The sequence below is a fragment of the Humulus lupulus genome, chromosome 6 (genome assembly GCF_963169125.1).
Source record: "Humulus lupulus chromosome 6, drHumLupu1.1, whole genome shotgun sequence".
Lineage (NCBI taxonomy): Eukaryota > Viridiplantae > Streptophyta > Magnoliopsida > Rosales > Cannabaceae > Humulus > Humulus lupulus.
The window spans coordinates 151,974,083-151,980,612 of record NC_084798.1 but is presented as its reverse complement, the minus strand read 5'-3'; the positions used below and the strand labels follow the sequence as shown (position 1 = coordinate 151,980,612).

At 38.3% G+C, this 6,530-nt stretch overlaps 1 long non-coding RNA gene and 1 other non-coding gene across 2 annotated transcripts; both read right to left on the bottom strand.

The window, feature by feature from the left end:
• Window positions 1-435: 435 nt before the first annotated feature.
• On the bottom strand, window positions 436-508 carry TRNAF-GAA (transfer RNA phenylalanine (anticodon GAA)). Its single transcript has one exon. It is a non-coding gene; the product is annotated as a tRNA-Phe (tRNA).
• Window positions 440-1,069, bottom strand: LOC133784249 (uncharacterized). The gene is made up of 2 exons (XR_009871229.1): window positions 894-1,069; window positions 440-568 (listed from the first exon to the last, which is right to left on the bottom strand). It is a non-coding gene; the product is annotated as an uncharacterized LOC133784249 (long non-coding RNA).
• Between the last annotated feature and the right edge of the window lie 5,461 nt (window positions 1,070-6,530).

Here is a 6,530-nt window from a genome sequence, read left to right as displayed (position 1 = left end):
GATTATCTTCATTGCTCTAGCTATCCACTCACACCTAAACACCGGCGCCAAGAATAACCATGGGATCTTTTCATAAATGCACATTTTGTCTCAGGTTTCAAAGCCCCAACAAGTTTATCCAACTCAAGTCCACCAACCTCAGCTAGCTGAAAATAATCAACATGAGAGCATTTCATAAATAAGAATAGGAATTTTTACCCTTTTTGTGTGAAGTAGTTACTCACAGGAACTTCCCGGAATATGTTACTCCAAAATCTTTTTAAGGAAGGAGCACCTCAAACTGCCAAAAGATGACAAAGAATTCAGCCTAAACTGTATTATAAAATAAAAGATGGCTTATATATGTATATAAATACACACACAAGATATTTTTGAAACAGAAAATGCCTTCGAAGTCCAACCTACCTTTATGATGAAAATAATAAAAGGGCAAAATGCGGTGAGCGTGGATCGAACACGCGACCTTCAGATCTTCAGTCTGACGTTCTCCCAACTGAGCTATCCCCGCTTGGTGCTTTATATTTCACTACACAATATCTCCCTCTTTTAAAGTTGCAGTCTTTCTTCCCTGCTTCGTTTCCCAGAAAATGCAGTAAAATCACCAGAGAAAACAGGAGGACAACTTTGATGTTTTGTTTGTTTGTTTATTATTTTCACATTTTTCAGAAAATATAAGTAACCATCTTTTGATGTTTTTAGCTTTTCATTAAAATGAGGATGGTTTTTAAAATGTAGTTTTTGATGCTTGTGATCTGCATTGTTACTTGTGTGACGGGTATTGTATTGTATTTTAATCAATGAAGATCCCATTAGTCTATAATAATAATAATAATAATAATAATAATAATAACAATAATAATATAATATTAATTGGAGCAGGAGGATTGGCTTACAGTTGATCATGGATCCTAAACATTGTTCAAGTAAGGTCATTTCAATGGGTCTGAATGCTGGAGTATAAGAGATCGTTTCCTTCTGTTCTCAACCATTTTCTGCTTGTTCTTCTACATGTTTATGGAAATGAGGCTCAACTTCAAAAATACCCCTAGTGGGAAATTTACACGAGCCTTTTATGTATCAAAGAGTTGGACGCTCATCGCTAGAGCTACCCAAAGAAGTAATAAAAAAATGATTTTGGTATACTCTCATTTTGGTAATAATATATTATTGAGCATTTCTGAGAATCTAATATAGTATGTGATATTTATGAGGAGTTAACATATTTGATTGGTGTTTTTTTTTTTGTTCGTTTTTCTGAATTTAATATATCTGATAGTGGTATTTGTGAAGTGTATATATGTGACATTGTTATATTGACTTATCTGATTGGGTCTTTATGAGATTATTATTGTTCATGAAAATGTTATCTTCATTTTGGTATTTTGAAAATTTGATAATCATTAGGGTTGAAATTTAATAAATATAGATAAAACTGGTATCTATGAATTTGATTACAGAGCCGTGTGAGAGAGTTCAGAATATTAGAATGAGATGCATAATGCTTAGTGTTTGTAATTGGCACTAGCTAATTGGACCGATTAATTTGACCATAATTCTCTCTGTAAGTGTTATTTTTGTCATGCATTATTTTTTATGTTTAAATATTGTTTTCAAATTATAATACTGAAAGCCCAGTAACATGTGATTTCTATTTCAGCACATGACTTGCTTAGTTGGCTTTTCTATTTTGATCCCTAGCATATATATTCGTTTTGTCCGTGTTTTCCTTACTTTTTTGAGCAACTAAAAAGTATCTTCTCCAAGAAACATTATCTGGAAAAGGTCTAAAGCATTTAGTGCTTCATTGTTCATTGCCCATGGTGTTTTGGTGACTCTTCACCATTCTTCTTGTGATTTTTGGTGCAAAACGTGAATGGAGTTCAAGCTAAGTCTCAAGGGGAGCTTGAGCAGTAGCTAGAGGAGTCCATCAAAGTACAAAACCAGTGGGAGGCTAGTTGCTTGAAGATTTTCACAAATAGGGAGTTGATTGCTTGTTTGAAAAAGCAAATTAGAAGGCTGTTTTAATTTGTTTTACTGTTATGTGTGCTTGTAATAACTCTGATTATTTAGTGGATTTGCTTTACCTCTAGACTAGGTCCCATGGAGTAGGTTGTGAGAAATTATGGTTGAACCATGTAAAAATTATTGTGTCAATCTTTATTTTTCTTGCACTGAAACTTGAACCAAATGTGATTTTTGTTTGATTAATTAGATGGATAAATGAGTAGCAGTAGTTAACTAACTTTCATTTGGTACCAGAACTTGTGTATTGATCATTGCTTATCTTTTGTTAGTTTATTTGCTTCTACTCTAGTTAACATGTTGGTTGGTTCCTTAGGGGTTGTGTGTGTTTGTTGTTTTTGCATTTTCTTGTTGTTTTTGTTGCTATGTTTGTATTGATAGATTGCTTCAAAGAAGGCGGGTCTACTACTAAACCCCCCATGCTTGATGGAACCAACTATGCTTGTTGGAAAGCTCAGATGAGAGCTTTTCTCAAAGCTATGGATTAATGTGTTTGGAGAGCCGTGGTTGACGGTTGGACTCCTCCTACCGTTACAGATGGTGAGGACACTAAACAAAAATCCCGTGTCGGATTGGACTACGACTGAGATTAAAAAGGCTAATTGGAACTCTAAAAGAGTTCATGCTATCTTTAATGCAGTTTTTGTGAGTCAAATGAAAGCTATAACAAATTGTGAAATAGCCAATGATGCTTGGGATATGCTGCAAATGAAAAATGAAGGAACAAAAAAATGTCAAAAAGTCTAAATTAAGATCTCTTACTACTGAGTTTGAAAATTTAACTATGAGAGATGATGAATATGTTACTGAATTTCTTGCTAGATTATGTGACATTACTAATGAATCTTTTGCACTGGGTGAAACTTATTCAGATTCCAAGCTTGCGAGGAAGGTGCTTGGAGCTCTCCCTAGGAAGTTCAAGTCAAAAGTTACCTCCATTGAGAAATGTCATGATGTTAATACCCTTGATTTGGATGAGCTTATTGGTTCATTGAAACTATGAACTCACTATGAAAAGATGGTCCAAAGAAAAGAAGGAGAAGAAAATTTCTAGTGGAGTTGCCTTATCTCACAAAGTTGCTGAAAATCTTTTTATGGGAGATTCTCTTGAGAATTTAGATGAGGAAATGGTCGCACTGCCCACTAAAAATTATGCTAAGTTTTTGAAAAATAATATGAGAAAAGGCAGCAATGATTTCAGGGGAGAAAACTCAAGAAAACCACCCAATTTTCCTTGTAAGTCAAGTAATATGGGTGAAAAGAGAAATCCAAGGGGCATTCAATGTTATGAGTGTGAATGCTTCGGGCATATACAAGCGGAGTGTGCAAACACCTTGAAGAAAAGGGGAGAGCTCTGGCAGTAACCTAGAGTGACAACAAAGAGGATCAAAAAGCTGCAGAAGAGGATAGTTCGGATTTGGAAGAAAACTACGTTGCTTTTACTGTTAAGACATAAGAAACACCATATTCAGACACTGACTCAAATTGAGTGTGTAGTGATGAGGATGACTTGGACCAGCAAACTGCCTGTGAATAAATGTATAATCAATGAGTTAGTATGATAAAGAAGGCTAAAATTATGGAGGTTAAAGTGGGAGAACTCGAAGAAGAAAGGAAAAACTTGTTAGGAAAAGTTGAATTGCTCACTTTGGATATTGAAGAGAAGAGGGTTGCTCTAGAAGAAATGCAAGTGAAGCTGGATTATGCTAATAAAACCATTGAGACATACACAGTTGGTCAGGATTTATTTGACAACATGATGGGAATTGGTCAGTTTGCTAGAGAAAAACATGGTGTCGGTTTCAATAAACCTTTGGTTATCAAAAAGAAATATCTTCCAAGTTCATCTCAAGAAGTGCCTCTTATTCGCCCTTCTCATCTTGCTACTCCTACAAAACCTCCAGCCACAAGAAAATTTATTCCCATCTGCCATTTCTGTGGAAAAAAGGGCTATATTCGTTCAAGATGTTACAAGTTGAATTTCTACTTATCTCGACTTATAAAAACCTCCAAAGACTAAAGTCTCTCTTGTAGGAAGAAAACTATGGAGGCCGATGAATGCTGTAATGCCCCAAATTTCCTAATAAGGTTTAGGACCTTGATTAGGAGGCCGGGAGGGCCATAATTGATTTATTATAGTATTTCATGATTATATGCATATTTACGTGAATTATATTATTATATGACGGTGAGTGCATGCATATGGGAGAATTTATTATTCTGAGGGTATTTTGGTAATTTGGCCACTGTGGGCGTAATTGTATATCTTGGGTGCATGATTGTGATTAATTAATATAGCCACATTATAAGGTGGATTGGTTCGAGCTATCGACATGAGACGATCATGAGATGTAAGTGTTCGGTCTAGTCATAACGGGTTTAAGTCCGGGGCTCGGGGTGAGTCTCGGGGTGAATTTAATGGTTAGAGCATTACCGGGAAGTAAAGGGTAATGGGATATGGCTTATTGGTGTTTGAGAATATTGGGAATAGCGGGAATTGGAGGGTGTTAATTGTGATTAATGAAATAGGTGGGAAAGGACGGTTTTGCCCTTGGTGGCTGCTAAGGTTTCATTTTAGACCTAAGGGTATTTAGGTCTTTTTACCCTAAGAGATATATATCAGCCATTAAGGCTGTAAAAGAGTAACAAAAACAGAGTCTCTCCTCCTTCTCTCCCGATAGATTTTCTTCCTCTTTTCTCTTTGGATTTTCGAGCTCAGTTTGAGGAATCGAACCAAGGAACCAAGCTTAGCCAAGCTAGGGTTATGCTCCACCATTGAAGAGGGTGTGTTGCCAAGATTAAGGTGAGTTTCTAGCCACTAGAACTCTTGGTTTTGCTCTGTTTTCTTAGTTAAGTTTCAGCTGGTTTTGGGTTGGAAACTTGGGAATTGGTTGGAGTTTTGGCTAGGGTTCTTGGGGTTGTGGTCCCTAGGACATGTGGGGATGGTTTTTGGGTTCATTTGGCACCAAAAATGGGATTTGGAAGCATTGGAATCGAGTTAGAATTGAGGAAGTCGAAGAAGGAAGTTTCAGGGGTGGTGCTGTCTGGGGGTAGCGCTACAACGCCCATCAGAGGGCGCTATAGCGCTACACAGGGCTCAGTTGGGCAGTTTGTGATTCTGTCTTGAGCGCTGGGGCGCTAGAAGGGCAGTGCTGTAGCGCTACCCTGTTCCTTCAGAACCCTGTTTTGGGTGTTTTTAAGGGCTTTTGGCTTGGGGTTTCAATCCTTAAGGCCCGGGATCGAATCTACTCACTATGTGGGCATGTTTTGAGGTCCCGAGAGTGGGGTTTAGGTTAAGATCCTATCTTTGGTAATTTTCATTAATTGGAGGTTGTTTTGGTTATGACTAGGTGACCGTTAAAGGATTAAGGATCGATCGTTCTTAGGGGTCATTCTTGTTCTAATTCTCACTCGAACCGAAGGTAAGAAAACTGCACCCTGTGTATGTGAGACATGCATGGTTATTATTGATGCATGATGGTTAATTATTATGTATGACATGCGTAGCTGTTATTGGTGCATGCTAGATTGCTGGATTTATTGCATATGATGCATGAGAAACATGTGAATAGGACATGCTTTGTGTACTGGGTATGATATCGTTCAGAGCTTGAGCCTCTGTGTTTATGCATGGTCCTAGTTGTACTAATACCTGTTTCGTAAGCATGCTGAGTACCTTGTTTATGGATATGGAACATGTGATATATGATTGGCGGCATGACTTACTTGTGTATGGCGCTGGCTTATTAGTCAGAATCGACAATGGTGTCAGATCCGTCTGTGAAGCTGTGACTTATTAGTTAAGTTCACCATGGGCTGAGCACTGGTCGTGTTTTATCGACCCAAGGGTCAGAAGTGGCAGTGCGTTGTGAACGCCGGGCCGATTAAAGATTAGATCTAATCGAGGCCGGCATTGAATGACTCATATGGGGTATTAATGCTGGACCGACCGGAAGGTCAATGAGAACTATAAGCGCTTGCCTGGTCTATGACCAGATGTTTGTGGCCAAGGTATATGACCCCGGTGATTGTTTGTCACACGACCAAGGGACACTGTCCATGGCACGACTCTAGAGTCGGGAGGAAGGTTATGTTGGTGACCATTCACCATGCACCTGTCCTAATCAAACTTATGAAAGGATCACTTATCAGTTAAGCCCTGGTGACCCTATCGTCACATGGCTAGAAGGAGCGATGCTCATTTTTGTGGCTTTTGGCTATTGTCACCTATTTTCTTGGACTGATAGTCCTGAATGGTTATTATGATCGTTGTTGATATTATATCATGCTTTATTATGTTTTTCTTGCTGGGCTTTGGCTCACGGGTGCTACGTGGTGCAGGTAAAGGCAAGAGGAAGCTGGACCATCCTTGAGTTGGAGAGCTTAGGTGATGATGTGTACATATGCAGCTGCTCGTCCGCCACGGCCGAGGTTTAAAGTGGAACTAGGGTTGAACCCTGTTTTGCCGCTTAGAACGGCCTGTTGTAAATATTTTCTGTAATAAACTC